We start from the raw sequence: 16,295 nt of genomic DNA, 5'->3' as shown, positions 1-16,295 counted from the left end.
TTAACTAGCTGGGCCATACAGGTACCCCTCCCCTTCCATTTTTGAGAATGAGAAAGCATATAAACTGGGAAGAGAAGGTTGGGAGACCAAAAGAAGCAAAGATGAGAGGTTAGAGAAGGATGTATCCAGGGAAGCAAAGTGGTGGAGAAATAATCCGGGAGAGGGTAGGATCTCAGAGGCTGAGAGAGGGAGACTGTATTTCCCAAACCTCAGAGGTCTTGGTATTTTTAAGGGCGGTGCATGGGTTCCATCTGGTGGCTGTAGGCTTGCAGTGCAGTCAGTGGAAGGGATCTTGGTGTTGGAGACAAGTGGCTTTTGTCATTTCCACAAATCTTTCCTTTGGCCCTGTGTTTTCTTGTGGGATCATTGATGAATCCATTATTCTCTTTCAAGTGGTAGCTGTTTTTCTGTTATGGCTCAGACCACGTTCCTCCCCTCTTTCCCCCTAGTTTTAAATCTAATCTCATCAGACTATAACACCCAGCACCCTTAGTCCTGCTGTCACCTTCTTACACCCCCAGCTCCCCAAATTGCCTCTGATTTCTCAGTGGCTTTAGCTTCTTGTTTAATGTCACTTTTTCCAGCTGTGGTCCTGTTAAATTTATTTTTTTTAATGTTTTATTTATTTTTGAGACAGGGAGAGACAGAGCATGAACAGCGGAGAGTCAGAGAGAGGGAGACACAGAATCTGAAACAGGCTCCAGGCTCTGAGCTGTCAGCACAGAGCCCGACGTGGGGCTCAAACTCACGGACTGCGAGATCATGACCTGAGCCGAAGTTGGCCGCTTAACCGACTGAGCCACCCAGGCGCCCCTCTGGTCCTGTTAATTTGTGGTGCTTTCAATGTACAATTCTGTGGTCCTTGCCTCTCAGTTATTTTTCTCTTCCAATGATTTATTTTTTAATTTTTTAAATGTTTGTTTATTTTTGAGAGAGACAGAGACAGAATAGAATGTGAGTAGAGAGAGAGGGAGGCACAGAATCTGAAGCAGGCTCTAGGCTCCGAGCTGTTAGCACAGAGACTGACGCGGGGCTTGAACTCATAAACTGTGAGATCGTGACCTGAGCTGAAGTCGGACACTCAACCAACTGAGCCACTAAGGCGCCCCTCCAGTGATCTTTTTAAAACCCCATCCTGCCCCCAGCATTCGCACAATCATGCTCATCTGTGACCAAAAACTTCAGGTTTTTTATTTTATTTTTTATTAAGACTATCTTAGGGGCACCTGGCTGGCTCAGTTGGTGGAGTGTGCAACTCTTGATCTCGGGCTTGCAAGTTTAAGCCTCACATAGGGTGTAGAGATTACTGTAAAAAATTAAATCTTTAATTTAATAAAATCTTTATATTAGAGCATTTTTCGGTTCACAGAAGAAAGGGGAAGGGAAGAGATTCCTTATATACTCCCTGCCTGCCTTTCCCATTATCAACATCCCTCACCAGAGTGGTATATGTTACAACTGATGAACCTCCATTCACACGCCATAATTGCCCCAAATCTGTAGTTTATGTTCTGGTTCACTCTTGGTGGTGTACATTCAGTGGGTTTGGACAAATGTATAATGACATGTATCTACCACTGTGGTATCATATAGAGCAGTTTCACTGCCCTAAAAATTCTGTACTCCACTTATTCTTACCTTAGTTTTTGACATCAGTTACTGCAACCCCTTGGTAATTTCAGTTCCTGGAGATCGATCCCCCTCTGATTACCGTCTCTTGTCGTTCAAGCTCACTCCCACTAGGACCCTAACTCCAGCAGTCCTTCTGTCCTTGTTGGTACTTTCCATTCATTTGGTCCTATTACATTTTCACTGTTCTTTGTTCTCATTCCTCTTTACTGAATGAGCTTAAGTTCCCTTATACATGCCTGTAATTCCTGTGGCCTTCTCTTGCTTTGTTGAATTCATCAAGTTCCAACCTGGTTCAATGCAACTCTGTCTTCTCTGTGCGTTCATCTGGTCAGCTGAACAAGACTGGTTGTAAAAATACAATCCTTGCTGATTGGTTTCACTTTAAATCCTAACCATGAATTTTAAGTGGGCCTTTAATGTTGCCTGGTGATTGTTCTGTATTTCCCACTCACCTGGCTGACCAGATCTGAAACCTGTAATACTTTACCCACTGACACTTTAAGAGGATGACCTTACTTTCTATTTCAGTGAAGATGCAAAAACCACCTAAAGAGAACTTTACTAGACTCCTGCCACCACACCTGTCTTCCTCTGCCTTGCTGTCTGTCACCATGCATGAACTGTGTTCTCTAGCACTGCTGCTTGTACTTTATGCTAGAGCCCCATTTTCTCTCCTTTACCCAAGAATGTTCATTGCTCCAGAAGGTTTCTGCCTTTCATAATTTGTCAAAATTTCCCTTTTTTCCTGGATCGTGTTCCAGTTATACCAGCATGCTTTTTCTTCTGTCTTAAAAAGAAACACTTTGATACCGCTTTTTCTGTCAGTGGCCTCCCCACCTATTTGCTCTGTTTTTTTTTTTTTAACAGAATTCAGAAGTCATCTAATATTTGTGCTCTCCAGTTCATCACCTTATTTTCTCAAACTCTTTTTTTCTTTTAAAAAATTAAAAAAAAAATGTTTATTATTGAGAAAGAGACAGAGTGTGAGTGGGGCAGGGGCAGAGAGAGGGAGACACAGGATCTGAAGCAGGCTCCAGGCTCTGAGCTGTCAGCAGAACCCAACACAGTGCTCCAACTCACGGACTGCGGGATCATGACCTGCGCCGAAGTCAGATGCCAACCAACTGAGCCACCCAGGCGCCCCTCAAACTCTAATAAAACTTTCACTTCCATCACTTTACAGTGCTGCTCTTGTCAGGGTGACTTCCATGTTGTGAAATTTACTGGTCTGTTCTCAGCCATCATTTTATTTGAGCCATCAGCTTCACCTGACAGAGCTGAGCACTCCTTTCTCCTTGAAAGGCTTTCTTTGCTGGGCTGCCATGATACTATATTCTCCCCGTTTTCCTTTACCTTGCCGACTTTGTCTTTGTGTCCTTTGCTGTTTACTCTGCATTTCCACCAGTAAAAAATATTGGCCACCTTGGGGCTCAGACCTTTGACCTCTTGATTTCTTTGTATTTACTCACTTCCTTGACAGTCTCATCCAGATCATGGTTTTCTAAGCCATCCATTCTTTGTTGACTCACAGATTTATCTGTTCAGCCCATTCTCTCTCCTGAATTCCAGTCTTGTATATTCAGACAGTCTCTTAACATCTCCATTTGGATAACTAATACACATCTCATAAATAGTGTGTCCCAAACCGAGCTCCTGATCTTCCTTCTCAGATTGCTCATCCAGTTGTCCCTGTTTGAACTGATAACAATTCCATCCTGCTGCAAATTCGGACCGAAACCCTTGGAATCCTCTTTAATCCCTTTATCTCACACCTCACGTGCGATTCAAGAGCAAATGCTGTGGTTCTGCTTTCAAGTGGCCAGAGTTGGGCCACTTCTTACCATGTGCGTGGCCACTGTCCTGGGCCAGGCCACAATTACCTTTTGATTGGATTACTGCACTGGGCTCCTTTTGGTCTTCTTGCTCTTACTCTTATCCTCTGTGGTCTGTTTTGAACACAGCAGTCATGTCCATCTATATCTTGTTTTATAGGGCACCCATCTTTATTTTTTGTTATTGAGGTATAACATACGGTGCACAAATCTTCAGTTCTATAGCTTGATGGCAGGAATCTATCATCCATAGAACATCCCCAGCAGTCTCCTCCTAGTCACTGTCTCCCCAGAGGTAACCACTCTCGCTATGGATTAGTTTTTGCCTCTTTTTCAACCACATAAAGTGAAACCATATAGTCCAGATTGATCCCTTTAAATCCAAGTCAGAATATGTTACTGCTCTGCTCAGAACCTTTGGATGGGTCTCCATTTCTTAAATGAGAACCCAGAGGCCTCCCCAGGGCCTGCAAGGTGCCCCCACTGCCTCTTCAACCCCATCTCTTTTTTTTTTTTTTTTTAATTTTTTTTTAATGTTTATTTTTTTTTTTATTTTTTTAATTTTTTTTTAATTTTTTTTTTTTCAACGTTTTTTATTTATTTTTGGGACAGAGAGAGACAGAGCATGAACGGGGGAGGGGCAGAGAGAGAGGGAGACACAGAATCGGAAACAGGCTCCAGGCTCCGAGCCATCAGCCCAGAGCCTGACGCGGGGCTCGAACTCACAGACCGCGAGATCGTGACCTGGTTGAAGTCGGACGCTTAACCGACTGCGCCACCCAGACGCCCCAATGTTTATTTATTTTTGAGACAGAGAGAGACAGAGCATGAACAGGGGAGGGGCAGAGAGAGAGGGAGACACAGAATCTGAAGCAGGCTCCAGGCTCTGAGCTGTCAGCACAGAGCCCGACGTGGGGCTCGAACTCACGGACTGTGAGATCATGACCTGAGCCGAAGTCAGACGCTTAACTGACTGAGCCACCCAGGCGCCCCTTCAACCCCATCTCTTGATCCGCTCCTTTTGTTCCCTCAGCCCCAGACACGCTGTTCATATTCCTTGAATACATTGAGTATGCTCTTTTTTTTGTGGTCTTTGTCTTCAGTTTTCTCTTCGCCTGGAATGTTCTTCCCTAAACATTCTTCCTTGCTTCCTTCAAATCTCTGCGTAGGCGCCACCTTGAGGCTTACCCTAATTGCTTACCCTAATTGCGCTATTTAAAATTGCAGCCTCCTCTCAGCACTCGCCCCGCCCTCCCATAAAGCTTGTTGTCTATTAAACTTACCTTTTTTTTAAAGGGCACTTTTAGGTTCACAGCAAAATTGAGCAGAAGGTAGAGATTTCCCATATACCTCCTGCCCCCACATGTGCACAGCTTCCCTCATTATCCACATTCATTACAACTGATGAACCTACATTGACACATCATTATCACCCAGAGTCCATAGTTTACATGGCTCATTCTTGGGTGTTGTACATTCTCTGAGTTTGGACAAATTTATAATGAGATGTATTTACTGGTATAGTATTATGCAGAGTAGCTTTATTGCCCTGAAAATTCACTCTGTTTATCTCTCCTGATCTTTTTATTGTCTCCATAATTTGACTTTACCAGAATGTCATATAGCTGGAATCATATAGTATGTAGCCTTTTCAGATTGGCTGCTTTTACTTTTAAGCTGCCTCCTTGTGTTTTCATGGCTTGATAACTTCTTCCTTTCTTTCAAATTTTTTAAAGTTTGTTTTGAGAGAGTACACTTGAGTGTGTGCAACTAGGGGAGGGACAGAGGGAGAGAGGGAGAGAAAGAGGATCTCAAGCAGGCTCCACACTGTCAGTGCAGAGTCCAGTGCAGGGCTCGAACTCACGAACCATGAGATCATGACCTGAGCCGAAGTTGGATGCTATGGTTGGCACCCCATAGCTCATTTCTTTTTAGCCAAATAATATTCCATTATTTGGATATACCACAGGTTATCCACTCAATACCGAAGGACATCTCCTTTGCTTCCAAGTATTGGCAGTTATGAGTAGAGGTGCTAGAAATATCTACATGCAGATTTTACTCCTTTGGGTAAATACAAAGGAGTGCTATTGCTGGATCATATGGGTAAAACTGTTTAGTTGTAAGAAACCACCAAACTGTCTTCCAGAGAAGTTGTATCAGTTTGCATTCCCACTAGCACTGGGAATTCCTGTTGTTCCACATTCTCACTAGCATTTGGTATTGTTGGTGTTTCAGATTTTGGCCATTCTGATAGGTGTATAGTGATATCTCATTGTTTTGTGTTCCCCTGATGACATGATGTGGAGCATCTTTTCATATGCTTATTTGCCACTTGTATATCTTATCTGGCCATTTTTTAATCAAGTTATTTTCTTATTGTTGAGTTTTAAGGATTCTTTGTATTTTAGGTTTACACTCACTCTTTTATCAGATATGTCTTTTGCAAATATTTTTTCCCACTGTAAAGCCTATCTTTTCAGTCTCTTAACATTGTCTTTTGAAGAGTAGTTTTTAATTTTAATGAAGTCCAGCTTACCAGTTATTTCTTTTATGGATCATGCCTTTGGTATTGTATCTAAAAAGTCCTCATCATACCATACCCAAGGTCATCTTAAGTTTTCTGGTCTGTTACCTTCTAGGCACTGTATAGTTTTTTCTTTTTAAGTTTGTTAACTTAAAGTTTGTTAAGTCTGTTCTTTATTTAGTGGGTGAGGGGCAGAGAGGGGAAGAATCCCAAGCAGGATCCACGCTATCACTGCAGAGCCTGATGCAGGGATGGAACTTACTAACAGTGAGATCATGACCTGAGCCAAATCAAGAGTTGGACAGATGCTCAACTGACTGAGCCACCCCAGGGCCCCTGCACTTTATAGTTTTATGTTTTACATTTAGGTCTGTGACCCGGTTTGAGTTAGTATTTTTGAAGGGTTTAAGGTCTGTGTCTGGGTTCGTTGTTTTGAATGTGGGTGTTCATTTGTGCCAGTACTACCTGGTGAAAAGACCATCTTCGCTTCATTGTATTGCTTTTGCTTCTTTGTCAAAGATCAGTTAACTATGCTTATGTGGATCTATTTCTGGGCTCTCTTTTCTGTTCTTTTGATTTATTTGTCTATTCTTTTACCAATACAACATTGTCTTGAATACTGCAGTTTTATAGTTAAGTCTTGAGATCAGGTAGTGTTAGTCTCCCAACTTTGTTGTTCTTCAATATGTGTTGGCTGTTCCGGATCTTTTGCCTTTCCATATAAATTTTAGAATCAGTTTGTTGATATCCACAAAATAATTTGCATGAGGTTTTGATTGGGATTACATTTACTCTTTCAAGTTAGGAAGAATTGACATTTGGACATTATTGAGTCTTCCTATCCATGAACATGGAATATCTCTTTATTAATTCTTCTTTGATTCATCAGTTTTTTAAAAATGTTTATTTATTATTGAGAGAGAGAGAGAGAGAGAGAGAGAGGGAGAGAGAGAGAGAGAGAGACAGAGCATGAGTGGGGGAGGGGCAGAAAGAGAGGGAGACACAGAATCAGAAGCAGGTTCCAGGCCCCGAGCTGTCAGCACAGAGCCCGACACGGGACTTGAATTCACAAACCGTGAGATCATGACCTGAGCTGAAGTCGGACGCTTAACTGAGTGAGCCACCTAGGCGCCCCAATCCATTAGTTTTATATAGTTTTCTTTACATAGGTCTTGTACATATTTTGTTAGGCTTATATTTATGTAATTCTTTTTTTTTTGGAGCTGGGTGCTAATGTAAATGGTATTGTGTGTGTGTTTCTTAATGGTATTCTTGTTTTAAAAAAAAAAAGTTTATTTATTTACTCATTTTGGGGGAGGGGGAGGGTCAGAGAGAGGAGAGAGAGAGAATCCCAAGCAGGCTTCATGCTGTCAGTGCAGGCCCAGTACAGGGCTTGATCCCACGAACCATGAACTCATGACCCAAGCCTAAGTCAAGAGTCAGCCGCTCAACCAACTGAGACACGCAGGCGCCTCTAATGGTATTATGTTTTTAATTGCAAATTCCATTTGTTCATTGCTGGTATATAGGAAAGAGACTGACTTTTTTTTTTTTTAAGCTTATTTATTTTGAGAAAGCATGCATGCAGCAACAGAGAGAGAAGAGATAGAATCCCAAGGAGGCTCCTCGTTTTCAGCACATGGAGCCTGATGCAGGGCTTGATCTCCTGAACTGTGAGAGCATGACCTGAAATCAAGAGTCAGACGCTTAACTGACTCCAGTCACGCAGGTGCCCTACAGCTGACTTTTGAATGCTAACTTTGTATCTTGGGTTCTTGCTGTAGTTGCTTATTAGTTCTGGGGAATTTTTTTTTGTTATTGTTGATTCATTTGGGTTTTCTACAGTCATGTCCTGTGCAAAACAAAGAGTTTCATTTCTTCTTTCCCCCCCTTTTTTTGTTTTTCTTCTTGTCTTACCATATCAGCTAGGATTCTAGTACAGTTTTGAGAAGCTGTGGTAAGGGGACTTCTTGCTTTGTTCTTGATCAGAGAACAGTTTTCCACCTTTAAGTATGATGCTAGCTGTAGATTTTTTTTTTTTTTTAAATAAAGTTGAGGAGGTTTCCCTCTATTCCTCATTTCCTGAGTTTTATTGTGAATGGGTATTGGGTTTTGTCAGATGCTTTTTCTGTATCTTTTTATAAGATCATGTGATTTTTCTTCTTTAGTCTGTTGACAAGCTGGATTACATTAATTGATTTTTGAACGTTGAGCCAGTTTTGTATACTCAGGATAAATCCCACTTGGTCATGGTCTGAAATTCTTTTTATACAGTGTTGGATTAGATCTGCTAATATTTTGTAAGATTTTTACATCTATGTTTATGAGAGATCTTAGTCTGTGGGGTTTGTTTTTCTTTGTCTGGTTTTGATGTTAGGGTAATGCTGGCCTCAGAATGAGCTAAGGAGTATTTCCTCTGCTTCTAACTTCTGGAAGAATTTGTAGAAAATTGTATAATTGGTATAATTGCTTCTTTTTTTAAAAATTTATTTATTTTGAGAGAGAGGGTATACTTGTGAGTGGGGGGAGAGGAAGGAGCAGAGAGAGGGAGAGAGAGAGAATCCCAAGCAGGCTCTGTGCTGTCAGTGCTCAGCGCAGAGAACCCAACCCAGGGCTCTGTCCCACGAACCATGAGATCATAACCTGAGCCGAAATCAAGAGTTGGATGCTCACCAGTGGAGCAACCCAGGCACCTCTTATAATTGATAGAATTACTTCTTAAATGTATGGTAGAATTACCAGTGAACCCATCTAGGCCCAGTATGTTTCCTGTTTTTGAAGGTTATTATTGATTCCGTTTCTTAAATAGATACAATCCTATTCGGATTACCTATTTCCTGCTTCTGTGAGTTCCTGAGGATTATATCTTTCAAGCAATTGGTACATTTCATCTAGGTTATCAAATTTGTGGGCATAGAGTTGTTCATAATCCCTTGTTCTTTTAATGTCCATGGGATCTGTAGTGATAGCCCCTCTTACTGTATTGGTAATTTGTTGTTTTTTTTTTTTTCTTCATTAGCCTGGCTAGAGGCTTATTGATTCTATTGATCTTTTCAAAGAACCAGTTGATTTCTGCTTTAATTTTTATTTCTTCTCTTCAGTTAACTTTGGTTTTAATTTGCTTTTCTTTTTCTAATTGCCTAAGATGGAAGCTTAGCTTATTGCTATTAGATCTTTGTTCTTACCTAATACATGCATTTGGTGCTATACATTTGCCTCTAAGTATTGCTTTTGGTACACCCCACAAATGTTGATAAAGTTGTATTTTCATTTTCATTAAGTGCAAAATATTTAAAAATTTCTCTTGAGATTTCTTCTTTGACCCATGAATTATTTAGAAGTGTGTTGTTTAGGGGTGCCTGGGTGGCTCAGTTGGCTGAGCATCCGACTTTGGCTCAGGTCATGATTTTGTGATTCTTGAGTTCGAGCCTCACATCGGGCTCTGTGCTGACAGCTCATAGCTTGGAGCCTGCTTCAGATTCTGTCTCTCTCTCTCTCTCTCTCTCTCTGCCCCACCCCCATTCTCTCTCCCTCTCTCTCCCTCTCTCTCTCTCTCTCTCTCTCTCTCTCAAAAATAAATAAATATTTAAAAAAATTTTAAAAGAAGTGTGTTGTTTAATCTCCACAAATATTTGGGTATTTTCCAGCTATCTTTCTGGTATTGATTTCTAGTTTAATTCCATTGTGGTCTGAGAGCATACAATGTATGATTTCTGTTCTTCAAGTTGTTGTGTCTTATGGCTCAGAATGTGGTCTCTCTTGGTGAATGTTCCATGTGAACTTAAGAATGTGAACGCTACCGGCTATGGATTCTGTATCTCCTCTCTCTCTGCCCCTCCCCTGCTTGCTTTCTCTCAAAAATAAACATTAAAAAAAGAAAAGAATGTGTTGTTGGATGAACTAGTCTATATATATGTTCATTATATACAGTTTCTTGATTGCATTGTTGACTTCAACTATGTCCTTACTGATTTTCTGCCTGCCGGATCTGTCAGTTCCTGAAAGAGGCATGCTGAAGTCTCCAGCTATAGTAGTAGATTCATCTGTTTCTCTTTGCAATTCTATTGGTTTTTGATGCTTCTTTGTTAGGTGCATACACATGGAGGATGGTTACGTCTTGGAGAATTGAGACTCCTTTATCATCATGTAAGTCTGTCTTTATCCCTGATTACTTGCTCTGAAATATTCGGTCTTGATATTAATGTAGCTAGTCCAACTTCCTTTTGATTAGTTAGTATGGCAAAATTTTCTCCATCCCTTTACTTTTAATCATTATGCATCTTTATTAAAATTTTTAAAGTGGATGAGCACTAAATAATGCATACTATTGTTGAATCATTATATCATACACCTGAAACTATAACACTGTCCATTAATTATACTGAAATTAAAAAAATTTGAAGGGGGTTTTTGTAAACATACAGTCGTGTCTTTTGATATACTCTCTCTCTTTTAATTGGTATATTTAGACTGTTGATGTTTAAAGTGATTATAAGCTCTTGTTTTTTGTTACTTTTTGGCTTTTTTCCCTGCCTTTTGTGGTTTTAATTAAGCATTGTATATGGATCCAGTTTCTCTCCTTAGCATATCAATTAAACTTATTTTTTTAATGCTTATTTTTGAGAAAGAGAGAAAGAGAGAGTGTGAGCATGCACACCAGAGAGTGCATAGGAGGGGTGGGGAGAGAGGGAAACAGAGGATCCAAGGCGGGCTCCTTGATGACAGCAGAGAGCCAGCCCCATGCGGACTCCAAACTCAGCAACCTCGAGACTGAGACCTGAGCCATAGTCGGATGCTTAACCGACTGAGCCACTCAGGTGCCCCCAATTAAACTTTTTTAAGAGTTTTCCCTAGAGTTTGTAGTGTACATTTATAGGTAGTACAAATACTTTATAATAAAGTAATTTCTAGTTCCTCTCTTGTCCCTTGTATCACTGCTGTCATTCATTTTATTTATACATGAGCTGTATAACGATTGAATACATTGTTGCTATTATTTTGAATTATCGGTTAGATCAATTAAAAGTAAGAAAAATTAAAAATGTTATTTTACTTTAACTTTAATGCTCTTCCTTTCTTGATGTGGTTTGAGTTTTTAATCCATATCATTTTTCTTCTCACTGAAGAATTTTTTTTTAAGTTTATTTTTGAGAGAAATAGAGACATCCTCTCAGAGAGAGGAATGAGAGAATCCCAAGCAGGCTCCATGCTGCCAGTGCAGAGTCCGATACAGGGCTCAAACCCATGAAGCTGTGAGATCATGACATGAGCTGAAGTCAAGAGTCAGACGCTTAACCGACGGAGCCACCCAGATGCCCCTGAAGAACGCTTCTAACATTTCTTGCAGGGCAGGTCTACTGGCAACAGATCTCAATTTTTATTTGTCTAAGTCTTTATTTTTCCTTCACTTTTGAAATGGTACTGAATTTTTTTTTTCTTTTTTGTGGGGTACAGAATTGTAGTTTTGGGTTTTTGTTTTGTTTTACCTTTCAATATTTTAAATATTTCACTTCACTGTCTTCTTGCTTGCATGACTTCTGAGAAGTCAGATGGAATTCTTATCTTTGCTACTCTGTAGGTTAGGTGTTTTTTTTCCTGGGCTTCAAGATTTTTTTCTTTATCCTTGATTTTCTGCAGTGTGAATATGGTATGTCTAGGTATTGGGTTTTTGTTTTTCTTTTGTCTTTATGGCATTTATCCTGCTTGGTGTTATTTGGTGTCTGACACTAATTTTGGGAAAATTTTCAGTCATTATTGCTTCAAATTTTTCTTCTGTTAATTCCCATTACAAGTGTAGTTGTCCCATACTTATTGGATGTTCTGTTCCCTTTTTTTTAGTCATTTTTCTCTTTACTTTTCAGGCTTGGAAGTTTCTATTGACATACCCTCAAGCTGAGAGTCTTTACTCCGTTCTGTTAGTCTACTGATAAGATAATCAAAGGCAGTCTTCATTGCTGTAACAGTATTTTTGATCTCTGTTTTAAAAAATATATGGTCTTGGGGCACCTGGGTGGCTCAGTTGGTTAAGCATCTGACTCTGGCTCAGGTCATGATCTCAACAGTTTGTGAGTTCGAGTCCCACATCAGGCTCTGTGCTCATAGCATGCAGCTTGGAGCCTGCTTCAGATTCTTTGTGTCCCTCTCTCTCTGCCCCTCCCCTGCTTGTGCTCTCTCTCTCAAAAATAAATATTTAAAAAAATTTAAAAATTAAAATATGTGGGTTTTTTTCCCATTTATTTATTTTGAGAGAGAGGGAGAGCGTGCATGCATGTGCTAGTTGGGGAGGGGAAAAATGGGGAGAGAGAATCCCAAGCAGGGATATGGGGCTGGAACTCATGAACCACGAGATCATGACCTGAGCCAAAGTCGGATATTTAAACTACTGAGCCACCCAGGTGCCTGTAACATTTTGTGGATTCCTAGAACTTCCATTTCTGTTACTCATTTGTTCTTGTATGGTGACTACTTTTTCCGTTAGAGCCCTTATCACAGTAGATATTTTAAATTTCTGGTAATTCCAACATCTGCCATTTCTGAGTCCAGTTTTGATGCTTGCTCTGTTTCTTCAAACTATTTTTTGCCTTTTAGTATGCCTTATAATTTTTTTTGGTGAAAGCAGGACACGATGTCCTGGGTAAAAAAAAAAAACTGAGGTAAGTAGGCCTTTAGTGATAGCCTTTTCCCCTTCTCCTCCCAACCTCCCATACCTCTCAGGTGGTACAGGATGGCTGGAGGGAGCAGGAATTGGGTATTTCCCTTCCCCCAGGTTCTGGTTTCAAAACGGTTGGTTTAACACTCCCCTGTTGGATGCACAGGGCAGGGAGTCCTCGTACAACTCATGGAGGTAAAGCTCACCAAATGGGGGGCATCCCCCCCTAACACAGATTCCCTCTTGTTCTTAACTCTCAGAGTTGTCCACACTGAGCCTCCAGCAGTTTGTCAATTGCAGTTTAGGTTTTCCTACCCTGCTGCTGGTTCCCCATGGAGGTTTCTACTGGTGAATTTCTATTTTTGTAAATTGTTGATTCTTTGCATCCACTTGTCTAAGTTTTAGGGAAGTGGTTTTTGTGACCTCATTTCTCTCATGGATCTAAGAAGAGTTGTGAATTTTCAGTCTGTTCAGTTTTTTATAGATTAAGACACAGAGTGATGACTTCTAAGCTCTTTACATTTGCATTTCTGGACCAGAAGTGGGAAATCTGCCCTACCGTCTCTGTGCTTTTTACTTCTTTCCTCCCTTAATTTTTTTTTTAAACTGTGGTAAAAAATGCATAACATAAGATATATTCACCATTTACAGTTCAGTAGGGTTAAGTATATATTTGCACATTGTTGTGCAACCAGTCTCTGGAACAGTTTTTTTTATCTTGCATGACTGAAATTCCATACCCATTAAACAGTAACTCCCATTTCCCCCTCCCCCAGCCTGTGGCAACTACCATTCTACTGTGTTTATTTGAATTTGAATATTCCTAGATACCTCATATGAGTGAAATCATCTACTATTTCTCTTCTGTGACTGGCTTGTTTCACTTAGCACAGTGTCCTCAAGGTTCATCCAGGTCTCCTTTTTAAGGCTAACATTTCCCTGTAGCATATACTACATTTTGTGTCTCCATCATCCATTGATAGACAGACACTTGGTTGCAATAGTGCTGTCATGAACATAGCTGTACAAATTATCTCTTTAAGATCCTGTTTTGAATTTTTTTATAGTTAGGCCTAGAAGTGGAATTGCTGGATCATACGGTAATTCTATTTTTAATTTTTGGAGGAGCTGCCATACTGTTTAGCTTTGCCATTTTATTTTCCCACCAACAGTGCACAAGGTTCCAATTTCTCCATATTCTCACCACCACTTGTTCTTTTGATAGTGGCCATCTTGATGGGTGTGAAGTGATATCTCATTGTGATTTTGATTTGCATTTCCCTAATGATGAATGATGTTGAGTATCTTTTCATATGCTTGTAGGTCACTTGGGTATCATCTTTGGATCAATTATTCAAGTCCTTGGCCCAGTTTTTAATCATGTTGTTTGTTTTTTGTTAGGTTGTAGGAGTTCTTTATATATACTCTGCTTATTGATGCCTTATCAGATATATTATTAATATCTACTCTTACCAAGGTCTAAAGTTGTAGTAATTCCATCCTCCTCCTTCAAAATACAGAGTTTTAAGAACACTTGAATTCTGATTTCCTTCTTTAGGACTTAACATGTTATTATCTACCATTTCAGGTAGTTCCACTTTGGTTTTATCCTGCCCTTCCCCTTCCCACTCCCAGTTAATTTTTGTTTATTCTTTAACTGAACCCATGCTTGTTTGGGTTGATTTCTTTGCTTACTGTTTCTTCTTGCATCTCATGCCTTTCCTAAGTGATCATTTTCTATATTCTTTTCTTTTCCTTTAAGTAGGCTCCACCCCCAGCGTGGAGCCCAACACAGGGCTGGAACTCATGACTCTGAGATCAAGAGTCAGATGCTTAACCGACTGAACCACCCAGGTGCCCCATCTATATTCTGAATTACATCCATAAATAGTTTTTTCAGTGAAAGTCTGTTAATAATAAACACTTAGGTTTTTATTTTCCTTTGTGTTCTGAAAAGTTTTCAATTGTACCTTCTTTCATAAAGATATTACGTCTTTTGTCTTTTTTTTTAAGTTTGAGTGAGAGTGGGGGGCCGGGGTGGAGAGTGAGAGAATCCCACGCTGTCAGCACAGAGCCTGACTTGGGGCTCGAACGTACAAACCATGAGATCATGACCTGAGCTGGAACCAAGAGTGGGACCCTTAACCGACTGAGCTACCCAGGTGTCCTGTTTTTTTTTAATTTTTAAAATTTATTTTTAATTTATATCCAAGTTAGTTAGCATATAGTGCAATGATTTCAGTAGATTTCAGTGCTTTATCCCTTATGTGTAACACCCAGCGCTCATCCCAACAAGTGTCTTCCTTAATGCCCCTTACCCATTTAGCCCATCCCCCACCCGCAGCCCCTCCCAGCAACCTTGTTCTCTGTATTTAAGAGTCTCTTATTTTTTGTCCCCCTCCCTGTTTTTATATTATTTTTGCTTCCCTTCCCTTATATTCATTTGTTTTGTATCTTAAATTCCACATATGAGTGGAGTCATATGATGTTTGTCTTTCTTTGATTTATTTTAGCATAATACCCTCTAGTTCCATCCACGTAGTTGCAAATGGCAAGATTTCATTCTTTTTGATTGCCAGGTAATACTCCATTGTGTGTGTGTGTGTGTGTGTACACACACCACATCTTTATCCATTCATCTGCCGATGGACATTTGGGCTCCTTCCATACTTTGGCTATTGTCGATAGCGCTGCTATAAACCTTGGGGTGCATGTGCCCCGTCAAAACAGCACACTTGTATTCCTTGGATATACACCTAGTAGTGCAGTTGCTGGATCGTAGGGCAGGAACTTTTTGAGGAACCTTCATACTGTTTTGATAAGTTCTTTAATGTTTATTTTTGAGAGAGAGAGAGAGAGAGAGAGAGCGCGCGCGCGCGCAGAGGAGGGGCAGAGAGAATCCGAAGTAGGCTCAAGCCTCTGAGCTGTCAGCACAGAGCCTGACACAGGGCTTGAACTCGTGAACCACAAGATCATGACCTGAGCTGAAGTCTTCAGGATGTTTAACCGACTGAGCCACCCAGGCACCTCTCTAGTTTTTTTGTTTTGTTTTTTTAAAAAGATTTTTAAGTAATCTGTACATCCAGCATGGGACTCAAACCCACAACCCTGAGAACCAAGAGTTGCGTGCTCTGAGCCAGCCAGGTGCCTCATCATGTCTTTTGTCTTCTATTTGACACTTAAGTTTCTGTTGAGAAGCCAGTTCAGTTGTTACTTCTTCATAGAATATTCTTCCTTCTTGTTGCTTCTCTTCTCTTTGTGGTATTCTGCTGTATCCTTATCATGTGTCTAGGTGCAGATTTAACTTTTACCCTGCTTGGTTGGGACTTTGTTTCCTAAATATGAGGCTCCCTTTCATCAACTCTTGAAAAATACTTAGCTAGTAGTTCTGCCTCTCCCCCATTTTCTCTGTTCCCTCCTTTTGGGCCACCTGTTAAAACTTCATTTTTGGACCTCTGTATTTTATTCCCCCTATTAACCTTTCTTTCACAAAATTTTTAAGTTTGTGCTACCTTTTGTAATCTCCTTATATCTCTTCTCAAATACTTCATTCTTTTCATTTGCATCTAATTTGCCACTTTTCTTTCCATTTCTAAGCGATTCTATTTGGTTAATTTAAAAATCTTCTGATCTTTGTTGATACCATTTTCTTGTC

At 40.2% G+C, this 16,295-nt stretch overlaps 1 protein-coding gene across 7 annotated transcripts in view; it reads left to right on the top strand.

Moving 5' to 3' along the window:
• LUZP1 (leucine zipper protein 1) overlaps positions 1-16,295 on the top strand; it is a 95,877-nt gene that overhangs the window by 69,380 nt on the left and 10,202 nt on the right. Inside the window, exon 4 of one of the 7 annotated variants that reach the window (XM_042995866.1) lies at positions 10,081-10,137. The exons of the other annotated variants lie outside the window; for them this stretch is intronic. The gene's annotated coding sequence lies outside the window, so the exon portion shown is untranslated. The remainder of the gene's footprint in view (positions 1-10,080; positions 10,138-16,295) is intronic. 7 annotated transcript variants of the gene reach the window in all.

This window comes from Panthera tigris, chromosome C1, assembly GCF_018350195.1.
Source record: "Panthera tigris isolate Pti1 chromosome C1, P.tigris_Pti1_mat1.1, whole genome shotgun sequence".
Lineage (NCBI taxonomy): Eukaryota > Metazoa > Chordata > Mammalia > Carnivora > Felidae > Panthera > Panthera tigris.
This window is presented reverse-complemented; position numbering and strand designations above follow the sequence as displayed.